We start from the raw sequence: 10000 nt of genomic DNA on the forward strand, positions 1-10000 counted from the left end.
CCTCCGCCCCGGGGGCGAGCGCCGCCGCCCCAGCTAGCCGAAGAAGACGGGAGCCAGCCACCCCATCCCCGCCGTCTATCTTAGATCGGACGGCACGGATTCAAATAACCCGAACTCAATCTCAACCGTCCGTCCAAGATCCATCGGCCCAGAGCCGTTTCCCCGCGCCCCGTCTCTCTGCCAACTGGGCCTCGCCTGTCGGCGCGCCCGCACACTCGCTCTGCCCGCTGGCCCCGCTTGTCAGTCGCCGCGCCCGCGTTCGCGCTGCCCGCTGGCCCCGCCTGTCAGCCGCCCAGGCTGTCGCGCGCCCGCGCGCCCCCGCAGGATCTAATCCTGGCCGTTGATCTGAGATCTAACGGCTGTAAGCGCCCGATACCCTTTCGCCCGCGCATTTTCTTAAAGAACCCCCCGGTTTTCTGGATTTTGTGCCCGCCGTCCCTGGTTTCTCGCAGTTAAGTCCTCAGCCCTTTTATTTAATTTAAAATAGGTCCTTAGGGCATATTTTTAACCCCTAAACTTGTAAAATTCATAACTTTGCCATATGAACTCCAAATTAGGTGCTTCAAATTGCAAAATGTTCATAAAATTATTATCTATCTGTTTATGCAATGTTTCCCTGCTGTTTCCATGTTCCAATTAATGGTTAATCATTAGGATATGATTAAGGTTATTGGAACCCTATTGGAGATAAATAAAAGAAAGTAGACTTTAATAAAAGTTGGAGCACTTAAGTTTATGGACTCAAACACTTAAGTTTAGGAACTTAAACCAGATAATTATTTAATCCCACCACTGACTTAAACCTGAGTAGTGGATAATGACTCATTTTGTATAGTCCTCTACCCCAGGCCTAGAGAACACCAGAGTGCCTATCCCTTTTCTGTTATGAACATGTGACCTCTCTCTGCTGCATATGTTTGGTATTTTGTTTTTGTTTGTTATTTTCCCAAGTTCATAGTGTGAATGATTGTTTTACGTAGACAACGAGCAGTCTGTGTTTCCCGAGGCAGTTGCAGAGGAAGTCCCTGATCAGCAGTTTGGTGAAGGCAAGTGTCCTCTGTCCCATTATGTCCTATTCATTTATAACTTACTACCCTGCATTACTTACTTGAAACCTAAGGATTGACTAGCTTTACACTTTACTTTATCCTTGATGACCTTATGGGCTATTATGGTTAGCACTCTGCTATTGCCTTAAATTAATCAATGAACATGATGTGACTATTTATGATACTGTTATCCTGATGATGTTGATGATCTTGTGATACTCTAGGGGGCTCAGGCTGTTTCCTGAGTACCTCTCCGTAAGGACCTGTTCGTTGAGAGACCACCCGGGATAACAGTGCAACCATGAGGGTGAAATGGGATGCCCTTAGCTAATTAATTAGAGGAACTAGAGGTGTAGTTGCTTCGCCGTCGTGCCGTCAATGGGGTCCAGGCACAGTGCTTGCTCTGCCGAGGCTGAGTGCCGAGGTTCTTTCGTTTTGCTTTTTTGTTAGTCACTCTCCTGCGGGGAGGGGTACTGTGTTTATCAAACTGGAGAAACCTAACGGGCAGCTACGATCTCTAGGGAATCTTTGTAAAAGCTACGTAGTGATGCCCTGCCGGACCACCTAGGTAGTGGTCAATGGGGATTAGCTCTCCCTGGGTAGAAAGGGAATCATGACTCATGGGTAAAGTGTGCAACCTCTGCAGAGGGTAGTGAAACTGATATATCAGTCGTGCTCACGGTTAAGAGCAGCCTTGGGATCCTCCTTGATTAGAGATACAGATGGTTCGAGATACAAGGATTATGTTATGGTTTTGGTTCGACTATGATGATGATGTTCCTCGATGAGGAAATGGTTTACGGGTTGGTTAATGCTAAAATCTGGCTTCTACTAATGATAAATACTTGACCAACTAAAAGCAACTGCTTGAGCCTAACCCCACATAAAGCTAGTCCACTTTAGCCAAACGGGACATTTGCTGAGTATGTTGATGTGTACTCATCCTTGCTTTACCACAAAACACCAGGTTGCCCGCATTGTAACCACTGCTCAGGAGAAGGCGAAGCCGTGGAAGGAGACTTCCAGGAGTTCCAAGACTACGACGAATTCTAGGTGTGGGTTGGCGGCAACCCCCAGTCAGCTGCCTGTGGAGGCCTTATCTTTACTGCGTTTCGCTAGTACTTTGATTTCCCTGTTAAGACAATGACTATGTGGATGTCTATGACTCTGTGATGTAATAAGTTAATACTCTTTCATGTTATTATTCGAGCATTGTGCGATGATGTTCATTTATGTAATCGCTGTGTACGTGAGTTCTGATCCTGGCACGTACATGGTTCGCATTCGGTTTGCCTTCCAAAACCGGGTGTGACATAAGTGGTATCAAAGAAGTGCTGACTGTAGGACCGCTGACCTAGAGTAGCACTGGTCGTTCTAAGGACTATTGACCTTCCCTCTCACCTTGACCTCTGTTGTTACTTCAAAAGTCGGTCACTTCGACCAACCCTATGTTTTACTACATATATATACTATATTATACCTTGTCCAAAAAAATTTTATCTTATTCTGTCTATGGTTTATTCACTTGTCATATTAGTTCTGCTCTTACTCTTGTGCTTACGGTGTCTTTTGTAGATGGCTTGTCTTAGACACACTGCACGTAAGTCGGTGATTCCTTTCCTGCCGTCTCGACTTGCGGAGCGTCCTCTGCACCGCACCGTGTCCGGACAGTCGAGTCACCTGGAAAGGCTGCACCACCGTCTGCGTGAGGAGCAGGAACGCCGGCGCCAGCACGGAGAGCAGCAGGGCTCTTCCTCCCCACCCCAGCGAGAGGTGGAGTCCGTGAGGCCCCGTTCCTCTGTTGCCCAGCTGGAGGCGCCCCCTGCACCACCGCAGGTCGCCCCGGCTGTTGGAGGAGCTACTGGAGGAGATCCCGACGACGATGACTCAGACCACAGCACGGAGTCTTCTGAGCCGCAGGAGGCGGAAGGATGGGTCGCCCGACCCATCACCCGTGACACCACTCGCGGTTGTCACTTCCACGACGCACTCGACACCTTGCTGCGCCAGGCTTTCGACCGGCACACCTGGTCGATCGAGTATCGTTGTGTAGTCTACCAGCACAGTCGTGGGAGGTACCCGGACCGCTGGGAGGCTACCTGCCTAGTTCGCCGTCCGGAGGATGATCTCCGGGGTGCGGAGGCCGTTTCAGAGCACTATTCCATCTCCAAGAGGGACACTGCAGAGGCGGCTATGCAGGATGCAGCACGACGTGCACTCTCCCAGTACTGTTCTTTGTTCGGTGGCGTGGCCGACGGTCTTAACCTTTGGTACTACCCCCGCCGTCCTACTGGCAGCACAGAGAGTGTGGTTGTCTCACCCGTTGGTGAGGCTAACCCTAGGTTGAGCAGCACAGTCAACCTAGTCGCAGTGCTTAACACTGAGCTGGACCACTCTCTGGACGAGCTAAGCAGGGCTCGAACGGAGATTGCGGGGTTGCATGCTGAGCTGGCAGAGCGCCATCACCAGGAGGGTGGTTCTCCCGCTCCTGTTGGGACTCAGCACCCATACCGCTCGCCGCCATGTGGTCACCACACTTATGGTTCCCCTGTCTGTAAGACCAGGATAGATCTGGATCCTTAGATCGTTAGCGTCGGAGTTTGTAATAATTCTTAAGTCAGATGTCCCAGTCTTAGGTAGTCAGTTTAGTTTGCTTATCAGTTGCTTCCATTTAGTTTAGTTTGCTTATCAGTTGCTTTATTGCTTGTTATGGTGAACTTGTGCTGGATTTGAATCTTTGTAATGACTGTTGCCAACCTGTGGGTTTCCCCTGCAGTTTGGCCTAGCTAGTAATGTTAATGAAGTCAGTTGCTTAGTTGGGAAACCATTTGCCTCCACTTTCCTTCTTATCTGAGAAGCGGTGTTGAATCATAATGAGGATCAGTGAAGCCCTTTGTTCACTCAGTGTCATGAACAATTCTGTATTCTCTTTTCTTATGCTGAAGGGTTGTAGGATCAATGCTGATGTATGAATGTCTTCCACAGATGTCTGACAACAGGCGCCAATGCAACAGGCGTGCTCAGCAAGAGCAGCATGACCAGCAGGAGGAACAACAGAGGCAACCTCCCCCACCACCCCCGATGTTAGTGGAGCAGATGTTTTTGATGCAGACTCAAGCAGTGCAGGCCATTGGGCAGACTCTGGCAGCCATGCAGCAGGCTCAACAGCAACCCCAACCCCAATTGCAAGTGCAGATGCCCCAGATGCCACGGGATAAGCATGGTGAGTTCATGAGAGGGCACCCTCCTACCTTCGCCCATTCTGCTGACCCCATGGATGCAGAAGACTGGCTGCGCGCAGTGGAAAGGGAACTGCGCACCGCCCAATGTGACGACAGGGAGAAGGTTCTGTATGGTCCCCGTCAGCTAAGGGGAGCAGCCCAGTCCTGGTGGGAGTCCTACCTCGCCACCCATGCTAACCCCGAAGCCATCACCTGGGAAGAATTCAGCGAGAGCTTCCGCAGGTACCATGTGCCGGAGGGACTGATGATCGTGAAGAAGGAGGAGTTTCTGGCTCTGAAGCAGGGACCCCTGTCTGTTAGTGAGTACAGAGACAAGTTTCTGCAGCTGTCTTGTTATGCACCTGAAGACGTCAACACTGATGCTAAAAGGCAGTACAGGTTCATGAGAGGTTTGGTGGATCCCCTGCATTACCAGCTGATGAATCACACCTTCCCCACCTTCCAGCACCTGATCGATAGGGCAGTTATGACTGAGAAGAAGCGTAAGGACATGGAAGATCGGAAGCGCAAGATGAGTGGACCCCAGTCCGGAGGCATCAGCCGTCCACGTTTCTCAGGCAGTTCATCTCAGCAAGGCAGACCTGGTCACCCACAGGGATATCAGAATCAGAATCAGCGTCCGCATCAGCAGCAGTTTCAGAGGCAGTATCAGCAGCAGCAGCAGTATCGTCAGCACAGCCAGCAGGGAGGTAATCAGTATCAGAAGCAGAACAACCAGGCACCTCGCCTTCTTGCCCCAGCAGCAAATCACAGCAACCAAGCAGCCCCAGCACAAGGAGGAGGCAGAGGATGTTTCCACTGTGGAGATCAAGGCCACTGGGCGATGCAGTGCCCAAAGAAGTTGGCGCAGCAGCAGACCAACCCCAATGCTCCAACAAGACAAGGTGTACTGCAACCGGCAGCAGGCAATCGTAACCAAGCGTACAACCGTGGAAAGGTGAACCACTTGGAGGCCGAAGCGATCCAGGGTGCACCAGATGTGGCAGTAGGTATGTTCTCCGTCGAATCTCATCCCGCAAAAGTGTTATTTGATACTGGTGCAACTCATTCATTTGTCACTGCAACATGGGTAGAATTGCATAACATCTCAGTAGAGGCAATGATGCCGCCCATGAGGATTAATTTGGTTGGTGGCAAGGTGCAAACAGATAAAATATGCTCAAATATAATGGTGGAAATAAGGGGGATAGGATTCCCCAGTGACTTAATAGTAATAGACACCCCTGGGATAGACATTATTTTAGGGATGAATTGGGTAATGAAGTATGAAGCAAATGTTAGTTGTGACAAGAGGACCGTAACATTGAAGTCCCCGTCAGGAGAGGAGGTAGTGGCCGAGCTATGGATGCCTAAATCAGCGGAGGGAGCCTGTCATCAGATTTCAGTTGATAGTAAGGAGCCCAACCCGCTCGAGGCTATCAAGGTCGTGTCAGACTTTCCGGATGTGTTTCCCGAGGAGCTAACGGGCATGCCACCCAAGAGAAAGGTTGAATTTGCCATAGAGCTTATCCCTGGTACCGCCCCCATTTCTAAAAGGGCCTATCGAGTGTCTGGACCAGAACTGGTAGAACTCAAGAAGCAGATAGATGAGATGTTAGGGAAGGGTTACATCAGGCCAAGCACCTCGCCTTGGGCCGCCCCAGTGTTGTTTGTAGAGAAGAAAGATGGTACCAAAAGGATGTGCATAGATTACAGAGCCCTGAATGAAGTCACTATTAAGAACAAGTACCCTTTGCCAAGAATAGAAGATCTGTTTGACCAACTCAGAGGTGCCAGTGTATTCTCGAAGATAGATCTGAGATCAGGTTACCATCAACTCAGAATCCGACCCTCGGACATACCGAAGACGGCATTCATCACCAAGTATGGGTTATATGAGTTCACAGTTATGTCCTTTGGTTTGACAAATGCACCAGCCTTCTTTATGTACCTGATGAACAGTGTGTTCATGGATTATCTGGACAAGTTTGTGGTAGTGTTCATCGACGACATTCTCATATACTCTCAAAGTGAGGAAGATCATGTAGAGCATTTGAAGATGGTATTGCAAAGGCTTCGAGAACATCAGTTGTATGCCAAGCTGGGCAAATGCGAGTTCTGGATTCATGAAGTCTTGTTTCTGGGTCACATCATAAATCAAGATGGGTTGGCAGTGGATCCAAAGAAAGTGGCAGATATCCTGAACTGGAAAGCACCAAAGGATGTTCGTGGGATCAAGAGCTTCATCGGAATGGCTGGATATTACAGGCGTTTCATTGAAGGCTTTTCAAAGATTGCTAGACCAATGACAGCATTATTAGCGAAGAAAGTCGAGTTTAAGTGGACCCAAAAGTGTCAAGAAGCATTTGAAGAACTGAAGAATAGATTGACTACAGCTCCTGTGCTAGTTCTGCCTGACGTTCACAAGCCATTCTCGGTGTACTGCGACGCTTCTTACACCGGATTGGGATGTGTGCTAATGCAAGAAGGAAGAGTTGTAGCATACTCATCTCGACAGTTGAAGATCCATGAGAAAAATTATCCCACCCATGACCTGGAGTTGGCAGCAGTAGTTCATGCTTTAAAGACCTGGAGACATTACTTGTATGGGCAGAAGTGCGACATTTACACTGATCATAAAAGTTTGAAGTACATATTCACCCAGTCAGAGTTAAACATGAGGCAGCGAAGATGGTTGGAATTGATCAAAGACTATGAGTTGGAGATACATTACCATCCAGGCAAAGCCAATGTTGTTGCAGATGCTCTGAGCAGGAAGAGTCAAGTTAATATGTTGGCATCGTACCCGATGCCGTATGAGTTAGCCAAAGAGTTCGACAGACTGAGCCTTGGTTTCCTGAACAGTACACAAGGAGTAACGGTGGAGTTAGAGCCCACCCTAGAGCGGGAGATCAAAGAAGGGCAGAAGGATGATGAAAACATCAACAAGATTCGGCAGCTGATCTTAGAAGGAAGAGGCAAAGACTTTCGAGAGGATGAAGAGGGAGTAATATGGTTCAAGGACCGATTGTGTGTTCCCGACCTCAAACCTATTCGGGAGCTGATCCTAAAGGAAGCTCATGAGACAGCCTACTCCATACACCCGGGAAGCGAAAAGATGTACCAGGATTTAAAAAGGAGGTTTTGGTGGTATGGCATGAAAAGAGAGATCGCAGAATATGTCGCCATCTGTGATAGTTGTCAGAGAACCAAAGCAGAGCATCAGAGGCCTGCCGGATTGTTGCAGCCATTACGGATTCCTCAGTGGAAGTGGGATGAGATCGGGATGGATTTTATAGTTGGCCTACCTCGCACCCGGGCCGGTTATGATTCCATCTGGGTGGTTGTGGACCGCCTAACAAAGGTGGCCCATTTCATACCTGTGAAGACAACATACACCGGAGCAACGTTAGCTGAGTTATACATGTCACGGATAGTCTGCCTTCATGGTGTGCCGAAGAAGATAGTGTCAGATCGAGGAACGCAGTTCACATCTCATTTTTGGCAGCAGCTACAAGAAGCTTTGGGCACCCATTTGAACTTCAGCTCAGCTTATCACCCGCAGACAGACGGTCAGACTGAAAGAACTAATCAGATCCTAGAAGATATGTTGAGAGCCTGTGCGTTGCAAGACAAGTCAGGATGGGACAAAAGATTACCTTATGCAGAATTCTCCTACAACAATAGTTACGAGGCCAGCTTGAAGATGTCACCGTTTCAGGCACTCTATGGACGGAGTTGTAGGACTCCGCTGCATTGGGACCAGCCTGGAGAGAGACAGGTGTTTGGCCCCGACATCTTGCTTGAAGCCGAAGAGAATATCAAAATGGTTCGGGAGAACCTGAAGATAGCACAGTCAAGACAGCGAAGCTATGCGGACCGAAGGAGAAGAGAACTGAGTTTTGAAGTGGGAGACTACGTCTATCTGAAGGTGTCACCTATCAGGGGAGTCAGAAGATTCGGAGTTAAAGGCAAGTTAGCACCCCGGTACGTTGGACCATATCAGATTCAGGCAAAGCGTGGAAAAGTGGCCTACCAACTCAACCTACCAGAAAGTTTGTCGGCGGTGCACAATGTGTTCCATGTGTCGCAATTGAAGAAGTGTCTGCGAGTACCAGAAGAACAGTTGCCAGTGGAGGGTTTGGATGTCCAGGAGGATCTGACATACATAGAGAAGCCAACGTAGATTCTGGAGTTTGCAGACAGAGTCACCCGGAGGAATACCATCAGAATGTGCAAAGTCAGATGGGGCCACCACTCGGAGGAAGAAGCAACCTGGGAACGAGAAGATGATCTGAAAGCCAAATACCCCGAACTCTTTGCTGACCAACCCTGAATCTCGGGGGCGAGATTCTTTTAAGGGGGACAGGTTTGTAACACCCTGAATTTGGGGGTATAAAACTTCTTTGCTCATATTCACAAATTCAGGTGTTACTTTTCTTTCCTCATCCTTCCCCAATCTTTTCTTTCTCATTTCTATAGGAGAAAGTGCTTATTTTTATTTGTAATAATAGTGTGATAGGTTAAACCCTAAGGGAGTATGAATTGTTGCATCATGTTGAACCCTGGATTTCACTTTTGTTTGGTGCATAATTCTCAAAAGGTCTAATTTGAATTTGTGGCACATTTGAATTTGAATCAAATGGAGAAAATAAAAAGAAAAGAGGAAGGAAATTCCAAAGTAAAAAGAAAAGGAAAAGTAGCCCGCTACCCCCGCCCGCTCGGCCTTTCGGCCCATCAGGCCCAACTCGCGCGCGCGCCCTCCCGCCCCTCCTCTCTCTGCGCAGCGGGCCCCACCTGTCGGCGCTCCCGCTTCACCGCGCGTGCGCCATCTCCCTCGCTCTCTCTGCCCGTGGGCCTGGCCCGTCAGCCCCGCTTTCCTCGCGCCCGCACCCGCTTTCTTCTCTCTCTCTGCGCCGCGGGCCCCGACTGTCAGCTTCGCCGTTCTCGCGTAACCGCCGCCGAGCCGCGCGCGCCCACGTCGCGCGTGGGGAGCTCGCCCCAACCCCGCCCTCGGCCACTAGAGCCCCGAACCTCACTCGCCCTCTCCCCCTCCCTCATTTGCGCACCAACCGGCCCTCTCTCTCGCCCTCTCCCTCGCTGCGCGCATGCCAAATCGCCATCGCCGCGAACCGCCGCCGCCCGAGCTTGCTCCTCCGTTGCCGTTGGAGCTCCGCCGTGTCCATTGCCACGGTAAGCTCCGCCCCGGCGTCCGCAACCCGGAACGCGCTCCAATCTCCTCTCCCCCTCCCTATTTCTCTCTGCCCGCGCTCACCCGCCGTCCGCCGTGCAGCCGCCACCGTCGACCCGGGCTACCGTCTCGTCTCCGTCGCCGTCGAGGAGTCCCCGGGGGCCGCTTTGAGGTAAGGAACCTCCCCCGCCCCTATTGGCCCTTGTCTTGCACTCTATCGCGCTTGATTTCTCGCCGGAGTCGATTAGCGCCGCCGCCGAGCCATTCCACTGTGAACCACCCTCCTCCGGTGCCCTTACCCCGACCCAGACCCCACCAATAGGTTTCCCGTGCCCTCCCCAACCTCCCCGGCCACTCAGGTCGCCCCGGGAACCCGCAGGGCCCCCGCTCCCCTCGTCTCCGGCGAGCTCCTCCGCCCCGGGGGCGAGCGCCGCCGCCCCAGCTAGCCGAAGAAGACGGGAGCCAGCCACCCCATCCCCGCCGTCTATCTTAGATCGGACGGCACGGATTCAAATAACCCGAACTCAATCTCAACCGTC

The sequence above is a fragment of the Zea mays genome, chromosome 6 (genome assembly GCF_902167145.1).
Source record: "Zea mays cultivar B73 chromosome 6, Zm-B73-REFERENCE-NAM-5.0, whole genome shotgun sequence".
Taxonomy (NCBI): Eukaryota; Viridiplantae; Streptophyta; class Magnoliopsida; order Poales; family Poaceae; genus Zea; species Zea mays.